At 45.1% G+C, this 26,674-nt stretch overlaps 1 long non-coding RNA gene across 1 annotated transcript; it reads right to left on the reverse strand.

The window, feature by feature from the left end:
* Positions 1-15,750: 15,750 nt before the first annotated feature.
* Positions 15,751-26,109, reverse strand: LOC111559797. Its single transcript, XR_002741068.2, has 2 exons — positions 25,912-26,109; positions 15,751-16,082 (listed from the first exon to the last, which is right to left on the reverse strand). It is a non-coding gene; the product is annotated as an uncharacterized LOC111559797 (long non-coding RNA).
* Between the last annotated feature and the right edge of the window lie 565 nt (positions 26,110-26,674).

Raw genomic sequence — 26,674 nt, forward strand, 5'->3', positions numbered from 1 at the left:
TGCAGCCAGAATAGCCTGCCATAAGCTGGGTTCTATGAGACTCAGATTCTCAAGGAAGGGCGGGCCCAACAGTAATCCTTTGTAAGGTTGACATGGCAGATCCAGGATGGGGCATGTACAGATCCTAAAGGGCCAGTAATTACATAAGCAAGTGGCCATCTTTCCATGCCATCCACCAGCAGTTTCTCTCCATAAGCTAATACCTGAATCACATGGATGGATCTTCTAAGATAGAGGCATGTGAATGGACATATTGAAGTGAATATGAAATATAAGAATTTTCATATATCATGTAAATTTCCATCACAGAAAAGACAGTAAAAGATTAGGTAGACAAAATGACTCGGCCTTCCTCTATCACCAATTATTCTAGTGTCAGCAAAATAAGTATGTGAACTAAAATGGGATGATGGCAGGTTTGGGGGTCATGCATGGGCTCAACAGCATGGGGTCCATCTCACCATGGCTAATGCTTTTACTGAATGTCCAATATGCCAACCACAGGGACCAATGGTCTTATTATGGCACCATTTTTCAAGGAGATCAACCATCCACTTCATAGCAAGTTAATTACTCTAGACCTCTCCCATTCTAGAAGGAGGAGCTATTCCTCTTCATCAGAGTCAACATATATTCCAAGTATGAGTTTTCTTGTCCTGTCCTTAGGGTCTCATCCAGAAGCACATTTATAGGGCTTAGAGTATTTAATCTACCAACATAAGATCCCTCATTATGTCACATTGGACCAAAGGGTCTACTTTATAACAAAGATGGTCCACCAGTGGTCTCATGTCCATGAGGTCTAACAACTCTACTCCATTCACCACCACAAAGAAACTGTCAGCCTGACAGAGTAGTTAAATGATCCTTTCAAAGCACAGCCAATATGCCAGCTGAGAAATAACATCATGCAAGGATGGGCCTCTGTCCTCCAGATTGTGGCATACACCCAAAATCAATGACCATTTTATGGCACCATGTTCCCAGTAGGTGAAATCAATAGGTCTAGAGTGAACATAGAAGTGGCCCCACACACCATCACTTTCAGTGGTTTATTTAGAGAAGTGGTACTTCTATCTCTGTAATTCTAGGTTCTGTAGTTCTAGACATTCCAGTTCCCAAGAAGGGGAACACTTCCACCAGGGATGTAAGTAGCCCACTAAACTTTGATATATGAATGCCAACTTCAGGATCTTCATGCCAAGAGACCAGCAAGCCAGGAGATGGGTCACTATCCTGGCCGGGTAATTGGCCCTGATCAGGAAGAGGTGGGGCTGCTCTTACCTAGTGGGATAGGGAGGAACATGCAGGGCACCCAGGTGACCCACTGAATGCCTCTTAGTCTTTCCCTGACAAGTTTTGATAGTAAATGATCAAGAGCAGCAACAGTCTACGAAGGACATGGAGACCAGAGGCTCTCATCCCACTAACTTTGCTTTTATAACTACATTCTGCCAGGAAGAAACAAGGAGAATCCAGAAGGGATCAATTGATATGCAGCAAGTGCATCTCGGAGAACAAGGGGTGTTCTACGGCAGATGCTGTAAGACTATGCAGAGTCCTTCTTTATGTCTGGGGCACTCACTGTATGGTTGCATGACAGACTGCCTACTTAGGACTTACTCTTGAGTCCCACCCTGAAACAGCCATTAGCTGAAGGGAGCTGCCTGGCCCAAGTTTCTGTCCCTGGTTAGGAGCAATCTATATCCACTGACTGGTCACTGAAGGGGTACAACTCAAAAGACAGCTGATCTTGATTCTAAGCATATTCCTTTGAGACAGTATTCTTAAATTGAGATTTATGGAAATACATTTATTCCTTCAGCAAATATGTATTAAGCATAAACCGTGCATCTGAACTATTCCAAGAATTTGGTATACATCAGTGAACTAAACACACAACAATTCCTGTCTTCATGGAGTTTACCTTCTAGTGAGAAAAGACAGAGAGTCAACAATCCACATAATAAGAAAGTGAGTTCTATAGTATAAGGGGGAAAAAGAGCAAGGTAAGAGAGATAAAGAGTACAGGGAAATGGAGAATAGTTACTGTTTTAAATAGCCTTGTCCAGGTAGACCTCACTGAGAAGGTGACACTGAGCTGTTTGGAAGGAGATGAGGGAGGGAGCTATGTGATTGGGAGGAAGATGTAGCAGGCAAAGGGATCAGCTAGGGAACCTAGTGTATTCAGGAGACAGCCAGGAGAGCATGCAGCCATAGACAGTGAGCAGTAGGACCATGGTAGGAGAGGAGGTCAAGAGATAAACAGGTAAGGGTGGAAGGAACCACCTTGTAGGCCACTGTGTAAGGATCGTGACTTACACTGAGGGAAATGGAGAGCCAGTGAAAAGCTTGATCAGAGGACTAACAGGATCACTTCCATTTCGACAGGACTTTTCATCCTGCTTTGCTAGGATGAGACAAGTTGGGGGAAGGTAGAAGTGTAGAAACTGGTAGAAGCCAGGAGAAACTAAGAAGCTCTAGCAGTAGGTCCATGAGACAAGATGGTGGCTCAGCAGGTTGGCAGTGGAAGCAATGAGGAGATTCTGGATACATTTTAAACATTGGGACAACCTGATTCCCTGATATATTGACAAGGCGTAACAGAGAGAGAGTCATGGATGACTCCAAGGTGTTCTGTAAAAGTAATTAGAAGGATGGAGTTGGGGAATGGGAGTTGGGGGAGGGGTCTCAGGAGTTTTGGACACATATAGTCTGAGATGTTTAATAGACTTAGAAGCAGACCCTGCTGCTGCTCCACTGCCAAATTAGAAGTGGCTGGGAGTTTGTGTCCTCGCTCACTACTACCCCCCCCCCCCCACAAAGCCACCCTCGGACAATGATGGATGAGTGCAAGAATATAATAGCCCAGCTCCTGTTTCTTGCACTGGAACAAACTTCAAGACATAATGTATACTTTAGAGCACCTTTGTGGGACCAAGTTGAAGCTGCCTTCTGCATAACTTTGCCTGATATTGTGTGATGCTTCGTTTCCTCACCTGCTCTATCCCTGTCCTATTTTCCCCATCCCCTCTCTAGTTTCTTCTGAAAGTGGCTCCTTATAGATCACGTAAACACAAACCCTCATGTAAGGTCTGCTTCTGAGGAACCAGACCTAAAATGACATCCAAGCAGAGATGAATATATGAACCTGGAGTTCATTAGAGGGCTTTTGGCCAGAGAAATAAGTTTGGATGTCAACCAGATATAAATGTACTTAATGGCATGATCATGAGAGGGACTTGGTATTATTCTTCCACTATAGAGACACTTTCATCTTGAAACTGGGGAAGAAAAGTGGGGAACAAAAAGACTGACTTCATTTTAAATACCATTAAGTTGTAATTATAATTTAATTATAACAAAATGTCAGAAGTTGGGACGCCTGGGTGGCTCAGTCAGTTAAGCATCGACTTTGGCTCAGATCATGATCTCACGTTTCTTGAGTTTAAGCCCTGCATCAGGCTCTGTGCTGACAGCTCAGAGCCTGGAGCCTACTTCAGATTCTGTGTCTCCCCCTCTCTCTGCCCCTCCCCTGCTTGTGCTCTCTCTTTGTCTTTCAAAAAATGAATACATGTTAAAAAAAATTTTAAGGGCGCCTGGGTGGCACAGTCGGTTAAGCGTCCGACTTCAGCCAGGTCACGATCTCGCGGTCTGTGAGTTCGAGCCCCACATCAGGCTCTGGGCTGATGGCTCAAAGCCTGGAGCCTGTTTCTGATTCTGTGTCTCCCTCTCTCTCTGCCCCTCCCCCGTTCATGCTCTGTCTCTCTCTATCCCAAAAATAAATAAACGTTGAAAAAAAAATTTAAAAAAAAATTTTTAACAAAATTTCCTAAGTTGATCATTGTTAAAGCTGGGCCACAGGCACATAAGAGAATCATTATATCACTCTTTTTACTTGTGTGCATGCTTGAAAATTTCTATAATGAAAATCATGTAAGCAATATATAAATATGCTCTCTTTAAAAAGAAGAAACAATTGGGGGAATTCAGGAAGGTGATCAAAAGGTACGAAGTTTCAGTTATGAATAAATTCTAGGGATATGTACAACATTATGACTACAGCTAATGCTGCTATAAAGTATATGGGAAACTTGTCAGCAGAGTAAATCCCAAGAGTTGTCAACTCAAGGAAAAAATTTTTTTTGCTATTTCTTTTTATTGTATCTGTGTAAGATGATGGATGCTAACCAAACTTACTGAGGTAATCATTTCACAACACATGTAAGTCAAACCATTATGCTGCATACATTAAATTTATATGGTGATGTACATTGATTATATCTCAATAAAACTGGTAAAAAAAAGAATTACATAGTAAAAAACTGGAAATCATGTAAATATCCATCAACAATAAAATAAATATGTAAGTTGTGGTTTACTGATCCAGTAATGATTATGATGAACTATCTGTAACAATATGAATGAATGAATCTTATAAACACAATGTTGCAAGAAATGTACACAAAAGAGTACATGTCATATAATTCAACTTATATAAAGTTCAGAACAGGCAAAACTAACCTATGCGGTTAGATAGGAGTGTGTTACCCTTGGGGGGGTAGTGACTAAGAGGGTACATCAAGGAGATTTCTGTGATGCTGGTAATGATCTTTTTTGGAATCTGGTACTGGTTATACATGTGAATCCACTTATTCAATATTTACATTGCATTGTGAACATGCTGAGATTTTAGCCTGCCACAATCTCAGGGATGCCAGCAGAAGACATGAGACTTCAGGGTCAGAGACGGACTTTATTATGGGCTATGATGGACTTCATGTTTGTATCGGTTCCTTTTGACCTCTAAGTACTGTGGGGGTGACAGGGAGGTGGGCCCTGTGAATGCAGCACACGCTCAGGGTTTGCAGCAGACCTGAGGGACCCTAAGCTTAGAAAGTCTGCCTTTTAAAGGGGCTACAAGCAAACTGCTCAAACTTTGTCCCAGATGGGGACAGTGTCTTTACTACATTGGACAGCAGATAAACTTATCCTCACCTCAGAGACACTATCTCTGTCTTCCAAGGTTGTTTTCTGTACAAACATAGTTGAATACATAGTCTGGAACAAAAACTCTTGGTGCCACCACTCATAAGACATGAAGTATAAATATGAGAACCATAGAAAATTGCCAACTAACAATATTGCGATGAAAATGTGCATTTAAAAAATCACTTAAGTAAATCACTAACCAGACAAGGCCAAAGATCAACTTTCTGTGACCATTTACCTGTTCCAAGTCAAGACGTGATCAATGTTGGGTGTAATCATTTCTAGACCATTAGCTATACAATGGTATAAATATATTATAAATGGTATAAATACATTATAAATGGTGTAAATTATACCATATATTTATACCATTATATACAACGGTATAAATATTTTATAAATGGTATAAATATATTATAAATATTTATATATGTGTGTCTAGAGAGAGACATAGTGAGAAAGACAGAGACAGAAAAACAGAGAAAAGAGTGATTTGGAATACAGTATGGAATGAGTTAAATATATGACATATTCTAAACCCATATACTCTTTTTTTTTTAATTTATTTATTTTTGAGAGACAGAGAGAGACAGAGCATGAGCAGGGGAAGGGCAGAGAGAGAGGGAGACACAGAATCCCAAGCAGGCTCCAGGCTCCGGGCTGTCAGGACACGGGGCTCAAATCCAGGAACCGTGAGATCATGACCTAAGCCGAAGTCAGATGCTTAACCAACTGAACCACCCAGGTACCCCATATATGACATCATATTCTACATATCATTCTGCAACTTGTTACTTTCACTTAACAAGGTCTTAATATGTCTTCCCTTTTTCTCATTCCTTATCACTACATACCCACAGATCTTCCTCTTCTAATTTTCTGCATAATGAGCCATTCTATGGATGTTCTACAGTTTAATTAAACATTCCTCTTTTGGATGTGTTCAGTTTTTGCTGTTTTTTGTTTTCTGAATTTTTGGGGGTTTTTTGTGGGGGGTTTTTTGCTATTACAAGCAGTACTTCAATGACCATCATCAGACAGATCTCTTTATACATTTGTGCAAATATTTTTCCCTAGAATAGATTCCCAGGGGGACTACTGCCAAATTGCCCTCCAAAACCATTGTTCCAGTTATCTCACTAGTAGTTTATGAATGCCCATTTCCCCATGAACTTGCCAACAGCGTACATTATTGTTCATTTTAATTTTTGTCAACTGGAAAGGAGAGAAAAGTGATATCCTGTTGAGGTTTTAATTTGCATTTCTGTGATCTTTAGTAAAGCTGAGCATATTTGCATACCTCATTTCTTAGGTCACTGTATCTTTTTTTTTTTTTTAAGAGAGAGCATGTGCATGCCTGCACCCACACAAGCAGAGGAGGGGCAGAGGGAGAGGAAGAGAGAGAATCTCAAGCAGGATCCACACCCAGCACAGAGTCCAATGAGCGACTCAATCATACGAACCTGTGAGATCATGACTGGAGCCAAAAGCAAGAGCTGGATGCTGAATCCACCAAGCCACCCAGGCACCCCTAGGTCACCATATCTTAATATTTATGTGCCCAGAACTACAATGGGTGTTTCATGCAAAATATTTCACTTTATTCTCACAGCCCATCCTGGTCTGATAGTGAGGAAAGAGCCACTAGATCCCCCATGAGACAGGCAAGTCCACTGAGAACTAGCGTGGATTCACACATCTAGTAAGTGCTGGTGGCAGCAAACTCTTCTTCTAACTACACAGTATCTGTTCTCTTCTTCCTTAGTAAGAGAACCCAGACTGTGGAACGAGCAGAAACCTGTCAGCTTTGAATCTCCCCTTTCCAGCCTACTTTGTAGGTAGCAATAACCAGATGAGAAATCTTGCCCATGAGCTATTGACGCTGTTGAGGGGTAGAGCTGCTTCCAGCAAAGCTCCTTGAAAGGACAGCAACCATCTGACTCTGCTTTGCTCTCCTCCCTTCTTCCTCCTTAAGATAAGTTGACTCAAGCTGTACAGCCAAGACATAACCCTGAGGCAACCTTAAGGTGGAAATGAAGTTCAAAAAAAGGCAGAACAGGGAGACAACAGGAACATGGGACACTGATAGCATCATGGGGCCTGTTCTCTTCCACCTTAGGCTACCTATTTCCACCCTAGACTATCTACCTGCTATTACTGAGACAGTGATGGAGCCAGGATTTGAACCAAAGCCAAGCACATGATTGTAACCCTTAATCTATGTCGAATCACTGCTCTTTATCCAGGCAGCTTCTCTCCACACAAAAGGGATGCTTTTACTATAACAGTCACCTCCAGTGGCCCTTAAAGACTGGAAGAAATCTTACTCTTGGCTATTCTTCCTCAGGACAATTGGAGTCGCACATCCTGCTTCCACATCAGAACAATTCAACCTCATAATGGCAACAGAATAGGTAGGTAGCACTTGTGAAAGATAAAAGTAAAATAACCAAATACTGCATAACTTCCTTTATTGATTGATGGCTTCTATACAGGGGAGCATGGGCTTACAGAAATGAATACCATGGCAAATGTTGAAAACAAAAGTTCCACTCCTGGCTTCACTATTGCATGGGCTGTGTGATCTTAAAAAAAAAAAAAAATTGTATCACTTCTCTTAGCTCCCTTTTCTTGTGTGTTAATAAAATAGACCTTTGTCCCAGGCTTGTGATGAAGAGTCCAGTGAGGAAACACACATAAAAGCTTTTCAAAAAAATCAACGTTGCTCTGACCACGGAGAGAATCACTCTATAAATATTGAATTCCCAGTGTACGTGTACACCGTGCGCAGAAAGCCTTGTGGTTATCATTATCCCATTTTAGTGACCCCAATTTTCTCCCTCTTTTTTAGCCATTATGCTGTGGGAGACCCCACGAGACACAAGGACATTGTCACAGTGAGGGGTAGGTTTGCCTGTATGCGTGTGTTTTTAAGATTTATCCTTTTTCTCATTGAGTTTCATATATTTCATGCAAAGGATTGCTGAATATTCATTGATCTATCTAGGATCCACAAGTATGCTATTAGAAATGCATTGCTTATCTATATTTCTGAAATGTTGAAATAATTCAGTGTTGATCCTTTATGAGATAGGTTTGCTACCTTTAAACTGAAGTGACAATAACACCCCAGCCATCTTCGGTTTCTCTCAAGTTGTACTGATATCCTTGATGTCGCTAACAAACCAAAGACTGCCAGTGAGAATCTTGTATGTCACCATTAAATTGAAAAAGGCCCGAAGTATCGAAATCTCACTTCTGGTAGGGAAGAGAATTGAGAAAAGAGCAAACCGATGGTTATTCATGAATCACTCTGGCCTGCGATGATACCCCTGGCCTCACTCTCCTCTTCTCCGGGCTCATAATTTTCTCCCTGACGGTGTTCCACCTGCACAGGAAGAACTGGGATGGAAGGATGCTAGTAAAAATGATTTTTAAAGCCTCTTAAAACACAAAAGGCCATGTGGGGGGTACAAGCTCTTCTTTTTGCATAGGCAACACAATGTCCAATTAATCTCAGCAGACCGGGGAGAGGGGATGAAACAGTATGTCATGTTTGGTCTGGGGGTTTGTGACAACCCAGGAATGTGCAGGGAAAATGATATAAACCCCGGACGAAGGAACTTCTTTTAAAAGATTGCAAGTGAATGGCTCCAGATCTGGGCTTCTGTTGCAACACTGAACGGAGAGATCCACTATCCAAACACAGATTCTGCATCTAAGCTAGGGAATTTACTTGCCCCTTCTACATGAAAGGCTAGCATGGGGCATCTGGAAGGAAATACAGCAGTGCACAAAGAACCAGTAAAAGTGTGGCTTCCAGGTGTTTATTGTACACTTCCCAGTGTCTTCTCATTGTTTCCACAAGGAGTTGCCTTCCCACCACCGGTGCTGACAGGCCGTGCTATGTGACAGGTTAGCAAACAATTTTACTGTTTTGCTCTCTCTCCTTATGAATGATATTTATAGACTAAGAATTGCATTTGCTTCCGATTTCCGACACAGTTATCTTCTTGGGCGTGGATTAAATGTAGATCTGGGTGTTGAAAGACATTTACATAAGTGCTGTTTGTGAACAGGGAGGCCAGTTCTTCTATTATCGCCAGAACATTTAAATCTTAATGACTGGCATTGTTGTCTAAAAGACGGTGTTTTTCCTGCTGAGAAACTGCATTAGATTCAAGAAACGGAGCTCATTTCCATTCCCGCAGCAGTCTCTCTAGAAATGACATGCAGTGCTTGAAACTGTTTATTTCCAAATTCAGGCCTCCCTCGCATCAGTCATCAGCTTCAATTACCAGTTTTCCGGAGCCGAGCCATCAGGCAGTCTGACACCGGGGTCCGGCCTAATTCCCACCTTCTCCAGAGTCAAGAGCATAATGTGCGGATGAAAAGGTGCAAAATAGCCCGGACTTCATTAGCATGCAGGGCCTGGCTGTTCATTTGCCGGCTGCGAATGGAAGTTCTGACACTCGGAGCTGGCTGCAAAATGAGAAAAGTCCTCTTCAGGGGAGATGGGGTCCTCGGTGGTGAGGAAAGGTCATCAAAAAGACAGCCACTGCCCTTGCTCCCTGCTCTCCAGGACTGCTTATTGATTCCAGGGACACCTCATTACACGCCGGATCAACATATTATTGCCATGTTCTGGGACTGAATTGTTTACAAGTGTCTTTATCACCAGCAAAGGCCTGCCCGGCGATGCATGACTACACTCATTTGGCTGTGACCCGCCAATTATGTGTTATCCGATATGTTGCTGGGTATCTTGATCTTTGCCCGGGTCTTCTCGCGGCATCAACACAGTCCCATTTACTACTTTCTAACCACTCTTTGGGAAAGTAGCCATTAGCCTGTCAGTGTGTGTGGGGTGGGGGGGGGGGGGCGGTGGGGGGGGGGGGGAGGGTGTCCTCCACTACAGGAAATCTGAGCCTGATTTCTGTGTTGCTTCCTGTGCATGAGGTTCATAATCAGTTGGTAGAAAAAAAATTCTCTGTCTCTGTCTTTCACACACACACACACACACACACACACACACACACCCCTTTTCCCTTTTCTCATGGCATGGAGGAGAACCCACGCAATTTGCAATCAGTATGCATGGCAGACAGCATAATGCGCTTGTTACCAAGCTCCCTCTGCTTACATATAGGCCCTAGGAGAGAGCTGTCATATTTTATTTGGGCACAGCCACTGCAAACCACTGCACAGAACCATTTTAATCTTTCATTACAGACACTTCTATGGCTCCATAAAAGAAAGAGTGGAATAGCAACTCGATTAAAAACTCAGTAAAGAGACTGTGGAACCTATCCCCCTCCCCAAAAAGTGGAGACAGAAGCCATAGTTTGGAAATGAGTGCATTCTGATGCAACTTGATTTCCATTTCCCTCCACTGGTGACTACTGACATAGCTTTAATGATGTTGCGTGTTGACAACTTTGGTTTATTACCATGAATACTGCTTGGGGAAGGTTTAATGACTACCAAACATTTGGGCCATCTCAACCAAATACTAAAAGGAGGCCATTTCATTTACATCTCTAATTGCCATCAGGAATGGCTCTTTGATGAGTTTTCCAGTGGGGTGATGTAAAACAAATGCTAAGGAATTTGCCTTTACTTTCCCTGGAAGAATACATCCCTGGCAATGGGCACAGACTACAATGAATGAAATGAAACTCAAAAATCTAACTGCCTTCGGAAAGGTGACATCTATAAATACATTCATTTTCAGTGATTTTCTACATTTGTCTGGTATTTATCTTTAAATTAATTTTCTCCGGGGGCACGTGAATGGCTCAGTTGGTTAAGTGTCCAAATCTCGATTTCCGTTCAGTTCATGATCTCACAGTTCATGAGTTCAAGCCGCATATCAGGCTCTGCACTGACAATGTGGAGCCTGCTTGGGATTCTCTCTCCCCTCTCTCTCCCTGCCTCTCTCTCTCTCACTCTCTGTCCCTCCCTAAAATAAATAAACATTTAAAAAAAATTAATTTTTTTCAGGCATTTTTCTTTCCTTCTTTCAATTTTTGGAGCAGAGTCTTATAAAGTTACTGAGTTCTTTTTGTTCCTTCTGAAATCCCTGGGCCCTGGCTTCTTGGCAAATAACTCACTGAAAAGGCTAAATAAAGCCCCCCTCATCAGGGTGCTTCAGCCCAATTAAAGAGTCAATGGAGAGATGTTTGCTCCAGCAAGGGTTTAAGGACACTGCAAATTCTGTAGTGTCATCAACCAACAAATAGCCTTTGGAAGAGAAGAAAATACTCTTGCTTTTTTTTTTTTTTTTTTTTTTTTGAGACATGATTGCATCTGGAGAAGTTTAGTCAAGTGATAAAGATGGAACAAGCAGGACTGTTTACCAAGTTTCCCATGTGAAGAGCAAGTCTCAGTGTGGTTGGGATTCAGCAAATGCCAAAAAGGATGACTCTCAATAACTAGAGATCATCCAAAAGAGAAGGGTTTCTTTACACACTTATAAGAGATTGTAACAGTGAAGCTGTAGGAGTTCCCAGTCAATGGATAATCTGGGGTTGAATGCTCTAAGCAGAAGGAAGAGATCCATCCAGGGGTTTCTGCCAATTTTTATAACCAGCTCATTTGTGTTTTTAACCATCAAAAAGAATTCCTTGTTGTTATGGCTTTAACATCTCATCTTCTTTATGAACCCCCATACTGGAACCAAAAGATTCTCTTCAAGTAACAGGATGGCTGGTAATCCTTAATCTTCTTGATCTTAAGGAATCATGCCTTTGCATAATTTCTTTCTTTTTTTTACTTAAGGCAGGGACAGGAGGGAAGGGGCAGAGGAAGAAAGAGAAAGAATCTTAAGAAGACTCCATGCTCAGCATGAAGCCCAATGCAGGGCTTGATCCCGTGACCCTGGGATCATGATCTGAGCTGAAATCAAGAGTTGGACACTCAACCGACTGAGCCACCTTCATATAATTTCTGATAGTTAATGGAAAATGCATACACAGAATGTGCAAGCATAATGATAGGGTAAAATGATCAAATGGTAACTTGAAATAACAAGTGTTAGAGAAGATGTGGAGAAAAGGGAATCCCCAGGTACTCTTGGTGAGAATGTAAATTGGTGCAGCCAATGTAGAAAATGGAGGCTCCTCAAAAAATTAAAAATAGAAACACTATGTGATCCATCGATTCAACTACTGAGTATTTACCCAAAGAAAATGAAAATACCAATTCAAAAAGTTATATGCCTTTCTGTGTTTATTGCAGCATTATTTATAATAGCCAAGATATAGAAACCCAAATATCTATCCATACATAAATGGATAAATAACATGTGGTATATATAATTTTATAAATATATATAATTGAATATTACTCAGCCATAAAAAAGAATAAAATCTTGCCATTTGTAACAAAGTGGATGAACCTAGAGCATATTATGCTAAGTGAAATAAGTCAGAAACAGAGACAAATACCATATGATTTTACTTATATGTGAAAAACAAACAAACAAAAGAGCAGAAACAGACCCATACATACAGAGAACAAACTGGTGGCAAGGGGTTCGGCAGAATGGGTAAAATCGAGAAAGGGAATGGGAGGTACAGGCTTCCAGGAAAAAAAAATAATAACTTTTCTTTGAAAGTCATTTATTAGACATAATTTTGTTTCAGGGAACTTTCTAAAAAATTAGTACATCTTTACTTATTCAATATAACAACGCTGTGACTTATTGTTATTGTTATTCTCACTTTCCTCATGAGGAAAACTTTTCACACATCCAACAGAGTTTTCAAATGTGCTCAAGGTCACAAGACTAACAACAGAGGTAGAATTTAAACCCAGGTATGACCCAGGGCAGAATCCATACTGTATTCTGTCTCTCCTAGAGCTGACAACCATCACACATTTCCACGAGCCCAGTAAAATGCATTTTATGCATGCTAGCTAACATCAATGCACAAAGAGCTACTAGTCCTGAAAATGTGTCTAACCCATCATCTTTTACACATCTGATATCTTTAGCCATGAGGTGAGCTGAAGCAAGCCTACTTTGATTGACATGATAAAGTTTTGATCCCAAAGGGCAATTCAGGGCATTTAATAAAGTGGGGTGGGAGTTACAGAGAGAACATGTTCAGGGAGCTATAGAAATACCCCCACTTGTCACTAGGAGAAACAGAGGAAGTCTTGTCAGTCTTTTGCACTTTTATGCATCCCTGCTGTCTGCTGATCTTCCCTTAGTGGTTCTATTAAAGGAAAACAACAACTCTTATTTCATTTTCTGTGGACACCATAGACCCACTAAAGGCTTACTCTACCTTTGGAAACCTAGTGACAAAGGACCCAGTCACAGTGTAGGAGACTGAATGCCAGAGACTGGAGGGATGTCCATTTGCTGACTACAAACCCACAAAAACATATGCATAGGTTCTAGAATCTTCCCTTGACTCATGTTTTTATCTTTCTCTGTTGTCTCTGAGAATGGTAGCTACATTCTAAAGCCCAGGGCAGTGCATTCTTGAGAATGTCTCCTCACAACTGGCCTGGCTGAAATGAAAGGAGACCACTTGGCCATAAGGATCCCTCCTCCTCAATTCTACCCCCCTCAGCATCAGTGGGTTCCAATCTTCCAGCACATCCATGCTGTCCCAGTTTCTTCTGTTGAAAGAGAAACACTTCTCTTATCAGTTAATTTATCACTAGAACATCAGAGATTCAAATTCCCTGCCCTCTCCTTCCCACTCATCTCCCTCAGGTAGTACTTGAATTTTAAAAGAGGGCAAAGCTTGACACAAGGGAATCATTATGGCAGAGGAGTGGTGTTTGGGAAGGGGAGGCCTTCCTGGTGATCCATTCCATTCACAAACATGGCCATTCCCTCGTGTGACTATGTGTGTCACCTAAGCCTCACTTAGGCTGGAAGGATTTCAGAATTATTTGATTTTCAGAATTTACAGCTGAAAACTCCAGATAAATCTACTAGAAATGAGTTCTACTGATCTAGTTCTTAGCCTAAGGGCATGTACATGCTAGTGACTCCTTCCACCCACCTCTTACTTCTATGCCCTTCCTTTGCTTTTGCAGAGATACACACTATACAAAATGTTCTTGGAAATCTAATATGCATTTTCTGCTCTCAAAGAGGCAGCAATGGGTAGCAACAAAGTGTTACAAGACAATAAATAACTAAGGACAAGATAAGAAGTGTGTGTGATAAGAAGCGCCCACGGAGTTCAGGTGGGGCTAGAAGACCCCAGTGGCCTAGCATAACAACAAAGGCTTTCTATATGAGCATGGACAGGAATATGTCTTGAATTTGAATAAGTGCAAAAGGGGCGGGTAGGCATAATGGACAGTATACAATACGGCCACTGTATTTTTTTCCTTTATGCATATGCAGCTCCTCCCACAAAGAGGAAGAGCCTATTGCCCCCCCTTGACCTGGGCAGACCTTGTGATCTGCTCTAACCAATAGAATGAAATGGGAATGACATTTTGAGGCTTCTGGCTGCGCAAGCCTTCAAAGGACTAGCAGCTTCTACTTCTTCCCTTATGGAACCCAGCTGCTGTCTTGCAGGGAGGTCCTCACTGGGCTACTGAATGATACACAACCACACAAAGAGACGTCCTTGAAGATAAGGGGCCATCCTGGTGGTTCCAGGTGAATAAGCCTAGCTGACCCTCCATGGAGAAGTGCCTAGCAGATTCTGCCCCAATTTCTAACCCATGGAATTGTGAAAAATACCAAATTATTGTAGTTTTAAGGCACTAAGTTCTAGAGTGGTTGGTTAAATGCTGACAAAAAAGGGGAGTACACCCGTGATGGGATACTTTCCCCATGAAAGGATGGCACAAATAAAAGGAGAATAAATGCTCATGGTATTTGGGGAGCACTAAATCAAGTAAACCAGCCTGGCTGGGGCAGGCATTTCAGATTAGCAACTGGAAGAACAGATTGATAAACTGAGTCCAGATAACTTCAATGTAGGAAGGGGAGCTTCAAGACTATTCATCAATGCCTTCTGTAGCAGATGTGGTCAGTGTCCTATCAGTAGACCTTTGCCCTTAAACTTCAGTGCCTACCAGCTCAATATCCAGCCACCAGCATATGCGGTGCATTGCCTGAGTATTTCCTTTGGTCCCCAAAGCCTACTTTGCCTATGAAATAGGCTAGACATGCTGAGGAAATACTGCCCATGAAAAGTAACCCTCAGCTAATGATTGATGGGAGTCGGTGTATAAATACTTTGGCTCAGGTGGACTTATTCTAAGGCAGATGTTCTATACCATTTCTCAAAGTTGCCTCAATAGAATTAAATCCCAGTTACCCACAATGGTAATTTGCTTTAAAGTACACTTTAATGGCTGCCTGCATTTTCCTGTCTGTCAACCCCACTCCTCAACTGGCATTTCCTCAGATCACTCTCTAATAAACTGCTTGCTTTGGGGGAAACCCAAACTAAGATACTTTCACTTTACAGTTAAGAAAAATAAAGCCTGGGCCCCCTAGGTGGCTCAGTGGGTTAAGCAACCAACTCTTGATTTTGGCTTGGGTTATGATCTCACAGTTTGTGGGTTTGAACACCACGTCAGACTCTGTGCTGTCAGCGTGGAACCTGCTTGGGAGTCTCTCTCTCCCTCTCTCTGCCCCTCTCCCACTTGCACTCTATCTCTCTCTCAAAAATCAATAAATAAGCACTTAAAAAAAGTAGAAAGAAAAAGAAAAAGAAAGCCAGGATGTAGATTACTTTGGGTAAGTGCTGTAACAAAGTGAACCAAATATGCAGTTTTTCAAACAAAATAGACATTTATTTCCCTCCATATAACAGTTCAGGGTGAAAGTGCAGACTCTGCTCTAGGGAGTCATTTTGTGAGCCCAGGTCTTTGGGCGAGTTTTGTCATCCTCCAGGTCATTGGGCGAGTTTTGTCATCCTCCATATGTGGCTTCCATTAGCATCATTCCAGCCAGTAAGAAGGAAAAGGAAGGTGCAAGTATGAGATGACAATTACTCCCATCACTTCTGCTTGCATTCCACTGGTGAAAACTTAGTCACAAGAGTTTACACAACTGCAAGAGAGGCTGGGAAATGTAGTCCAGCTGGGCATCCATGTGCCTAGCAAGAAGAGAATAAATTGGTGAGAAGTGGCAGACAGGATCCATGACACAGGGAGATTAGGTGATTGCCCAAGTGTCTACAGCCAGTTAGTGGACAGATAGAACTATAAGCCTTCTGCCCACCATTTAGTTCCTTCTGACCCCTACATTGATTCCAACCAGACTGTGGCAGGTCTCAAATGTCATGCTTATGAGTCCGATATTCTGCAGGATCCATCTGCTTTCCTCACAGTGTCAGCAAAGCAGAGTAAGTCCTTGGAACCCCTCTTAAATTCAGTCTACACTAGGATGCTGGATTGAACTTTCTGGCCAAAGCCAATGGCCCAGGGAGTCCACAGTCCCCACTATCCATGACCGTCTCCTTTAAGCAGAGCCAGCTAGACTTATACTTAACCCATGTAGCCCCTTGGTACATATTTTAAAAATAATAATAATAACAGACTTCTCCCTCAACTTTAATTTACTGTCATACCACAGAGCAGTGTCTGAAAATCCATACACATCCACAGTGACAATGGTGTTGAATGGTACACATGGAGTTAGGTGAAACTCAACCTGTGGATTGCAATCATGACTCCTGGTGGGAGTGGAGGGAAAGAACCATGGGACAGGCTGACATCCACAATGATCAGAGACATTTTGCAGTCATCTCTGAGGAATCTGGACTTGTTTCTGTGGCTTGCAATTATCCATAGGCTAATAAGTATTGAAGCTCTTTCCTTTTAAATCCAGTATGAGAACCCAGCATAGCTTATTTAAATATTAAAATAGAAGAAAATGAGAGGAGATGGGTTTATCTAAGTGAATTCTGTTCCTAACTTTTACATGCTAACCTATATTTTTCAAACTCAGTTTTTCAATAGATTTGGGTTTGAGCTGGCCACATATGTAAAAATCACTTTTTGTTAAAAGAGCAATCAGAATTATTCATTCTTTCAAATAATTGCAAAAATTTGTTTATTGGGAGAATTTCTTTAATGGCTCTGCACTGTTCTTTTCCTTCAAATTAAAAAAAAAAAAGTCTTTTATCCTTGAAGAAGATAGCACTTTTTAAAATCATTATTCTGCTCCTTGTCTATTCTGTAACTTTTCACAGGAGAGAAGGCTTATTTCTTTTATAATTAGGTTGGAAATGACAGGGTACGTGTTGTTAAATTACTGAATATCACCTAATACTGTATTTCCAATATTTTTACTGCAAGTGTACATGAGTAGCAGTTACCTTTGATTTGAACTCTACAAAATAAAGTGATACTCTAGATTTTTTTCACCAACAGTTTCCAGTTATGTTCAGCAAACCTCCCTCCAAATGCAGATCTCAGTCTCATTTAGGAAACTGCTGAAAATATGTGTCTAATCACCAAGAAGCCAAGCATTTATCAGGATAATCCTTCCAAACTCATCAACTTTAATGGTATCCAGACGGCTTTTCTGGAGAGGGCTCATTAGTTTAAAATAAAGGAAAGAAAAGAAAAGAAAGAAAAATACCCGCAAAATTTCAGTGTACTATGGCTTGACTTACGTAGTCAAAATATAATCAGAGTTCCCCATATTCTTGTTTAATAGCCATTTTCTGCCATATACTGCCTTGAAAAATAGTCAAACAAATGTAAAAAAAGATAAATATCAAGCATAAACAAACTAACGCCATAGGGGATAGGTTGTGTGCATAAAAATGAGTAACATCAGAGATGCAGATTAAGAAACTGAATATGTTGGTGTTTAGAATGGTTCCCAATTGAATTGATAATGTTCCATTTAAGAAAAGAAATGTTTTCGAATCACTCTGATGACTGCAAGTCTGAATCAAAGTCAGAAATTAATAAAAAGATGCAGACAGAGACCCCTAATCATAAATAACAGAGACGATTTGTATGCTTTTAAAACCTGCAAGGCACGGGGGCGGGGTGGGGGGGGGGCACCTAATGAAATGCAAGAAGAAAATGTTAAAAAATAGAAATGAATGTACTTGGTTGAAATGCTATTGTATTCTTGTGACACAATGACTTGTTTTCTGGAAAAGTAATTCTTCAATTGAGCCAGGCAAACGTTGTATTCATTGTAAAGTATATTTAGACCTATAGTCTGAAGAGCTTGCTTGTATTTAAAGCTCAGTGCTACCCCAGGCTCATTAGAGTACAAGGACAGAGCTCGATCATATTACTGCTTAGACACTACTCAGAACTTCAGGGTAGTTTTCAGTGGTTTCAAGTACTTAGATTGTTAGCAGTGTAGGAAACAGAAAAAATACTGAATGGGTGAGGTGTATACATCAAACGTGTAAGAATGTATAGACAAAGATAAGGATCCCAGTAGAACATCCTGTTATAGTGAAGTCAGTGCAGAACAATTCCAGGGTAAACACAGACTCATAGTCAAAAGAGCTGCAATGCACAGGTTGCAAAATTAGAGCAGTCTGAGTCTCATTCAAGATCAAATGGTTCTTTTCTAGACTTAATATCAGGAACAGGGCTCTGCTATGGGTGGCAGAAAGATAAAGGAACATAATCACAGCTATGAAATCTTCAGTATAGGAACAGGAATAGCAAGGGAAACGTGTCTAAATTCAGGTCTGTTTTGACAACAGTATGGCATCATTGTGCAAAGTGTTTCCTTCCAAACTGTGGCCAACTCAACGTTTAGGTGACATACTTGTGCTTTGTGGGAAGTTGCTATCAGGATGGGGGTGGGAGGCACTGGCTGGGGGTGAAGGTAGGAAGGAGGAAGTGTGGTCAGGAGGAAGAATGGGGAGAAATCAGGTAAGGACTATAGGCAGCCAAAATAAGTCACCTCTGCTTTTTGGTAATTCAGTTTGTCTTTTATGTATTTATTTTTGGAATAAATAATACGGCATGTAACAGGGAAACATTGAAAGGTACAAGAGGCAATCCAGTGAAAAGTTGATCTCCTCTCACCCACCTACCACATTCCCCTTCCAGTAGATATTTGCATACATAAGTGTAGTCAGTCAATTTCAATCCAGGACATTAAAGAAAGCAGCCCCCTATTTCACCCTCCCCCCCCCCAACACCCAAGTCTTCTTCCTTCAGGCAGTTCTTCACTCAGTACCCCTCCCCAGCAGGTCTATTAATCTCAGGGTATTTGATACACGACCTGCCGACACCTTGATGACCCAGGCGTTTTTTGTTTTGTTTTGTTTTGTTTTAAGGGGTAGGGTTATTACTTAATGATAATGACTTATCCTACACATTGTCGTCTGCTGATGTTTAAAAGATAAGAAGACATTTGTCTGAGCGGGCGCCTGAAGCCCTCGGAGGACGCTGGGAGACCCTGCCAAAGCGTTTCCAAACTGAATAGTCATTGGGCTGCCAGATAATTCAGAAACTATTTGTATGAGCTGTTTATCAAATTATTAACCGCACAGATGTTGTTTGGCTGAAGAGCAGCTGAATCCCCTCTCTGGCAGCCGCGGAGACAAAGGTCTCCAGGAATAATTGGAGATGTGCATGGAATATTAAATTAATTTACTGCTCTTAATTCTTATGCAAATTCTGACCTCCGATGGCGCCTATCAATTACCCCGCGCGCAGTGAAAGCGAAGGCGACAGTTTCTTTTCTTCTCTTTGCTTTTTTTTTTTTTTTTAAGGAACTCGAAAAAGGAAATATTTGCAATAAGCAGGCGGTAGGAGCACCGCGTAACTGGAATTATTTAATTGAATCTCCAAGTTTTCAGGGATGTCCGTAGAGGATAAAACCCCAGGACCCAGGGGAGAAGGCGGGAGGGGTGCCGAGCGCGGAGGAATTTGTTGGTTTGACTGTGCACCTGCGGAAGGAGGAAAACTGCAGCAATGAGCAGGGACCCGGATAGCAAATAATATATTGGCCTGCAGGCGGTTCCCGGCCTTAGTGATCCTGAGAGCTGAGCGTTAGCGCCGGGCCCCTTTGTGGCAGGTGATTAGGTCTCAACAGCGAGTGTTTGGCAAACCCGGGTCCAGATTTGGAAGCGCCTTTGCTCTGCTTTCCTCGACCGCAACCTGTAAGGTCTTCTGTGCTCGGGATTCCCTTTACTTATTTTTTAAGTGTTTTAACCTGTCTTTACAAACACCCCTCTCCCTCCCCCCAAAAAATTATTCTTTATTTGAACACACACACACACACACACACACACACACACACACACACCGCTGCGCGCGCAAGTTCAACTCCTATGGAAATCCCGGGTAGGCCGAAATGCGATTTAATTGTCTCTTGCGTGGAGAGTGACACCTTCTCTTTTCTCAGAATTAAGCAAACGTCCAGGCTTTGTCTGCGCTTGTGGCTTAAACTCTGTGCGGTTTCTACGCCCCAGTGGTGGGTTGTAAAACTGGGGTCTCCGAGTCTTTCATCATCCTTTTAATAAGGAAAACCAAATCGGGCGCATAATGTCATCAGCCCCGGCTCGACCTCGCCGGGACCTCGGCAGCCCGATGATGTAGCCAGCGGCCCCCGGCGCAGTCACGACGCGCCGCCTTTCAGCTCCTCACGGCCCCCACAAAAGCCAGACAACAATATCAATTAATCATGCAGCCGGCAAACAAGGAGATTTATCCCGCGACAAACAGCCCCACCGAGAGCCGCTGAATGGGAATGATTAGCATGTGAAAAGGCGAGCAAAACTCCGCGGTTCAACAGCTAAAGAGCAATTTGATGGGGCTGGGATGGGGAAATTACTTGATTAGCGTCCATCGGAGGAGAGCACGGTAACTGCCCCTCGGCCGGGAATCCGACAAGGGAACAAAACGCGCTGGTAAACTAGGCGACGCGGAAGGAGAGGAAGCAAGGGAGGGTGGCGCAGGGGTCCGCACTGCCTAGAGGAGATCAGGGATGGGGGCGGGAATAGTGAGCAAAGGGGAGGACGCCCCAGCCAAAGCCAAAGCCCGAAGCCAAAGCCTACGGGAGCTGCGACAACTGGTTCTCGCCGCCCTCACCTCGGGCTCCCAGGCCGGGACAGGGCGGACACAAAGCTCCCACCCAGTGCTGGAGGCCGATTTTGAACGCGCTGCCCCGGCCCTGGTCTGAGAAAGAGGTGCGTGCGGAGGACCCTCGAGGTCCTGAGAGCCCCTTTCGGAACCCCAGGGGCGCAACTAGTCGCGGCAGCAGCCTCTGCCTGCTCCAGGGCTCCGGCCCAGGGTCAGTATCGCGAGGGCAGAGGCGCGGTGGTTCCACAGAGGTAGCTCTGTGGTTCCATTCTTGCCTGCTGAGAAGATTGGAGTCGGTCAAGACGTGTTTTCCGGCTCCTCCGAATTTGATCACCCTTTCCCTGCCTCGTCGAAAAGTGGCCGCGTTTGGGCTTGGCGTTTGGCAAGAAAAGGGTTTCTTGCTTGCGCCCCCACGGGGAAGCGAAGGCAAGTTGGGAGAGAACGCCCTGAGTGCGGGGTGGGGGGTGGCTGGGGCAGAGAGGGGAGCTGAGTGGGGACGCCAGGGCCTTGAGGTAGGGACCTGGATGGAGCACGCGCCGGGACTCTTCGTGGGCTCTGGTGGGCAGCCCAAGGCCTGCCTTGGATCTAGAGGCGCAGGGCCAGAGCGGGCTGCGTGGGAAACCGCGCATCGCCGCCTCTTCCCAGGCCCGGAAGGCAGCTTCAAAGGCCCAGGCGCACAACTTGGTCCAGAGTTTGGTTTGGGCACGCACACTTGATGCTCGCGGACTGCGCTTTTATTTGCTGGGGGAAATGAGTGAAGGGGGAAAACGCTAAGGCGCAGAGCGGCTCAGGGTCCGCAGGGCAAGGCCAAGTGGAAGGTGTAGGCACTCTCAGAGCCCCATCACTCCATCTAGGGCGGGCATCCGCGCCTTTTCCTCAACCCCCGCCATTGCCCCGGCACTGAAGTCTGCGCCAAGCCCAGCAGAAGAAATTTAGTTTCTCACTCGAGGCGCCTGCAACCTTCCTTCTGGGCTCATGTCCACAAACCCCTGCTCCCTGGCTCCTCCCAGTGCCAGGGAAGAGAAAGCGCTCCCACCCAGTCCCCAAAGGCCCAGAATAACTCCCTCTGGGGCTCGCGATCCAACTCATGCCTCGAATTGGGGTGCACATATGAGTTCCTAGGATGCGGCCTTCAATTTACCTGAGGGAGTCTAATTCGGCCTTCGTGAAGTACATTAACACAAATGTAATAAAGACTTCAAAGGGCAGATTCGCCAAGGCCCCGTTGGTTTTAAATTCACCCATCCCCTTAGCACGAATGAAACAAGCACCAAGGAGTCAAATCTTGTTTTACATAAAAGTGAGGGGGGATGGATCGCCCCCATCGAGCTGAACAATTGTCACTCAGTTGAACAGAGTGTCTATTAAACCTCAGCTCGTGACCAATTTTAAAAAGCTTAATTCTTTCTGAAATGTCCCTGGCGGCGGGTGTGCAGCGAACTCTCCCTTTCTTCTTCGCCCGCTTTCTGTCTCTGGACTCCTTACTGAAGCCACAGTGAGGCTCCCTTCTCTTTCCGTCCCAACTCGGACCCTGAGAGCCACAGCTCCCGATTTGCCGCAGGTACTGAGGTCAGAGTGTGTCGCAGCGGCCGGCAGGTCTGGAGAGTGCACGGGTAAGCCGGGCGCGGCGGCAGTGGCACGCTCCAGGTGGGAACCCAAGACCCGAGAACCTGCGGAGTGCACAGCCCAACTGCAAACCCCAGACCCTCGGCTGTCTCCCAGCGTCAAAGCCCTGTTGGCACCTCGGCGGCACCCAAGCAAATCCGTGCCTTTCGCACCCGCCCATCTCTCTCTGCTCATCCCTAACTCGCGGTGTATCCCGAAGCACTTTCTCCGAGCGGCTAAGGCTGTGCATTTTAATCCCAAATCCAGGTGGATGAACCATCGCTAAATTGGAGGGCGGAGGGGGAGGTGGCAGGAAATCGGGTGGCTAAATGCCTTTGCCTGCAGGGTAGCAGAGCTGTTCCCACCAATAGCGACAGCTCAGGGCTGGCTTTGTAGTTATTTTTACAAGTTCTGCCCGGTGCCCATCATATTGCCCTGAAAAAGCAAAAGAGGCCGCTGCAATTTATTCCAATGGGCGGTTTTTAAGAAGCTGGCAATTTGAACCGGCTGGGTGTTATTTAGTGCAATATGAAATCAAATGATCCTATTTCTCAAATAACAGTGTCTGTGAGGAGAAGTGAATCCTCTGAAAGGGTAATTGTCTGCTGATAGTGTTTCCCATTATACCCGATCTTGGCCTAAATGGTGTTCGGCAGCAGGCTGAGAGCGAGGGGTGAAATCAATGCGCGAACTCGCCCTCGGGAGACAGGGAAAAGGCACTAGCGCTCAGTCCCGGCAGGTTGAGTGAACAATGCCACCCAATGCGCCGCCGGTTTCGACGTCATTTTGCAGATGTCCGACATCATTAAACAGGAGTGATCTTGTGGATAAAAGAAAACTAACTTTTCCTCCTTTTGCAACTTTGGGAGTCGTTAGAAATTGGATATGGCCATCGCTCTCAAGGTATCCTGGCGCCGTTTAGTCAGACTACAGATGGACAATAATCTGGGAAGGAAAACCTAGCTTGGCGCCCCTCATCACAACACATTAATATCGTGAACGCGGGGGTCCCTCCTTCCAAGGACACACTTCTGTCTAGGACTTTCCCAGTCCCATTTCTGGAACCCAAATTTAATTCCGGGGAAAGGTATTGCGTCCACGAGGCGTCTGTTATTCACACAGTAAGTGGTACCTTTTGGAGGAAGAAGTTGGCCCCGTCCTTTCAAATTGTCCTCCGTGGGCCCAGCCACTGTTTTGGGTGGAAACCAGATAAAGGGATGCAGCTTGTATCTGACAGAAGCACGGAGGAGCAAACTTCAGGAATGTTTTAAGAACAGGGACATAAGCAGCCTTCCATAATCTCCCGTCTGGCTTTGGGGCGTGTCAGTATGCTGGGGTCCAGTGCCAGCATGCACACTGGTCATGTCCGGGGCTACCTCTCTGCAGAATTATTCCCAGATACGGAGGCGGTCGCAGGCAGCATCCTTGCCTATGAAACCCTTTTACTTAGTACTCAGGCACCTTGAGGGGGCGGCCTCCTCCTTAGAACCTGTGGGCCTGGACAGAGTGGAGTTCTACCGGAACAAAGCCCCCCGGGGTAAAGGCGCTTCCAAGGACACACGCAGGCCAAGAGTGAGAGAAGCTTTCTGGGTGTGTTTCCTCCACCCCACCCCACTGCACCTTCAAACTTTTTTTCCTAAGGAGCATTTTGTGTGTTTTGAATATCCTGGCTTTGCAGGTACAGCCTACCTACACCCTCTGGTAATTTGAGGTATGACGGGCTAAGCCTCCTAGAACAAATTTGTGGTTTGTTTCTGCTCTAGCTAGGCAGGTCCATTCTCATAGTCTCTCTGGATGTTTTGAATATATATATATATATATATATATATATATATATATATATATAGTCTCCCCTAGTACTGTGACCTTTGTTTACGCCAAGCAGGGGGGAATCACCACCACCACCACCACCCTCCGCGCTTGGCGCTACTTCCAAATTTTTAAAGAAGCCAAAAAAAAAAAAAAAAAAAAAAAAGGGTGGTGATTCCTGCATATCCGAGGAACCCGACCTGGGAAGCTTCTATCCCTTCCTAGCAGGGAGCATCTGCCACCGCACCTCGGAGAGACGTTCTGCCATCGCACCTGGAGCCCAAAACACCCGACACCAGAGGCGCCATTCCTGGAGCTCTTTCGGGCCTCTAGTTGATGATCAGCAGGTAGCCTGGGTTCATCCTGCGGCATCGCCTCTAGCATTCATTGCCTGGCTGAAAATCCAGCCAGTACCCATCCTCTTGCCAGGCCCGGAGCAGAGCTTGGACACCCCACCCTCGGGAGCCCCGATCGGGCGTTTTCATTTCTCACCCTCCTGCTCCGCGTCTGAACAGCCCCAGGTGGTTTCCTAGGTTCTTCTGAAGACATCCTCGCCTCTCGAGGGCCTGCCCTCCCTGTGATGAACGTGAAGCCCTCCGATGAGACCACGAAGACGCGACGCTCCCTCTGGCCCACCGAGGGGCTTCTCGGGTTCCCCCTCCAATACTGCCGTCCTCCGCGCACAGTAGGGGCTCTGCATTGCAGCAAAGGCAGCCGTCTACATCTCGCGCGCAGGAGCTGAGCCAGGGCTGTGCAGGGCTGCGCCAGGGCTGCGGGGACTGTGCGGGCAGTCGGCCCCTTTACCCACGCGGGCCCACGGGGGGCTTTCGCCTCAAAACCTGAGCTCACACTTCCAGAGGAAGGGGTAGCCACGCCTGAGCCTGCCGACCAGTCTTTAAGGAGAAGGGAGTGACAGTAAGGAGTCCCTCCAGTAACCTCAAAGGGGCTTAGATAGGATTCCCGCGCCTCCTCCCCAATAAATCAAGCTGGGAACCCCAGAGACTGTCAGCGTCTGTCTGCTTTCCAGAGGCTTCAGGCTTTTGCGTGGTTTTATACTCCCTCTCTCCTTCCGAACATACCCTAGGCTGGCTTGGACTCCGCGTGGCACTGGACAGGGCTGGGTCCGCGGCTGGGGAGAAGGGGCTTTGGGGGCTCAACCCGGCCGCCACCCCTTGCCTGCAGAGAAACCCTCTCCAAGTCCAGGCGCATGGGGTGGGGGCCGGGCGGAGACCCAGCCGGACCAGGCCGCGCGCCCCCTCTTCCAGGGGTTTCGGGGTCCCAGAGGGACAGGGGATTTCAGAAAGAGATCTTCCCTTTGAGGCCATTTCCCGACCCCTCCGCGCCTTTGCCAAGGAACAGCCGGCCGCTCACCCACCTCTTCCGCTCAGACCCACGCTGCCTGGTGCCAGCACCTCCCCCTTCGGCTCTTCGAGTCACCTTTCCCCCCACCTCAAACCCCTACCCCGTCGCCCTCCCCTCCCGCGGCCCACTGACCTTGGGAAGGCGCGGACCCGCCGCTTGCCGAGCCTGCCAGGCACTGAGCGAAGGAAGAGCGCGGTCCGCACTCAGCGGAGACCCGGAGGCTTGGCGGCGTCGGCCCTGACGGGCGAGGGAGCTCAGAGCTCCCCTCCCCCACGCCTTATAATTTAATCACACGCGATATTAAATTATCAAGTCGCTCATTAATCGTCAGGCGAGTTACTGGGACTCAGCACGCCGCTGCGTGTTTTGACAGCCCAGACCCGTTCGCGGGGTCGGGGTGTGTCTGGGTTTGGGGGGTGGGGGTGGGGGTGTCGAAGCCCTCGCGAGGAACGCTGCGAGCCCCACGCGGGCTGATGGGGTCTCTTGCCTGGAAAAAGATTAGGAAAGCACAGGCTGGGCTTACAGCCTAGCCTAGCCTAGCCTAGAGTTTGGTCGAGGGTTTGTCAAAAGCCCAAAGGCATCTCTCCGGGTCCCTTTTCTTAATGTTTGGATTTTGATCAAGATGATTAAGACAGCCAGCAGCGGATCAATCAGCAGCATCTTAATTTGTAGTTTTTCTGGAGGGTGAATTTGACCCGAATCTGTGCATCTTCATTACCTAGCTTGGACGGTGTGAAATTAATGCGTTTGAAATACAGATGAAATCATATCACTGAAGTCATTTCAAAGGACAACTTCCCCCCCAGTTCAAAAGGGCTTTCTTACCTTTGCATACTGTAGATGTCAAGAAAGGAAAATAAAGTTTTTTTTTTCAATTCAATCCTTAAATTGAGGC

This window comes from Felis catus, chromosome A3, assembly GCF_018350175.1.
Source record: "Felis catus isolate Fca126 chromosome A3, F.catus_Fca126_mat1.0, whole genome shotgun sequence".
Taxonomy (NCBI): Eukaryota; Metazoa; Chordata; class Mammalia; order Carnivora; family Felidae; genus Felis; species Felis catus.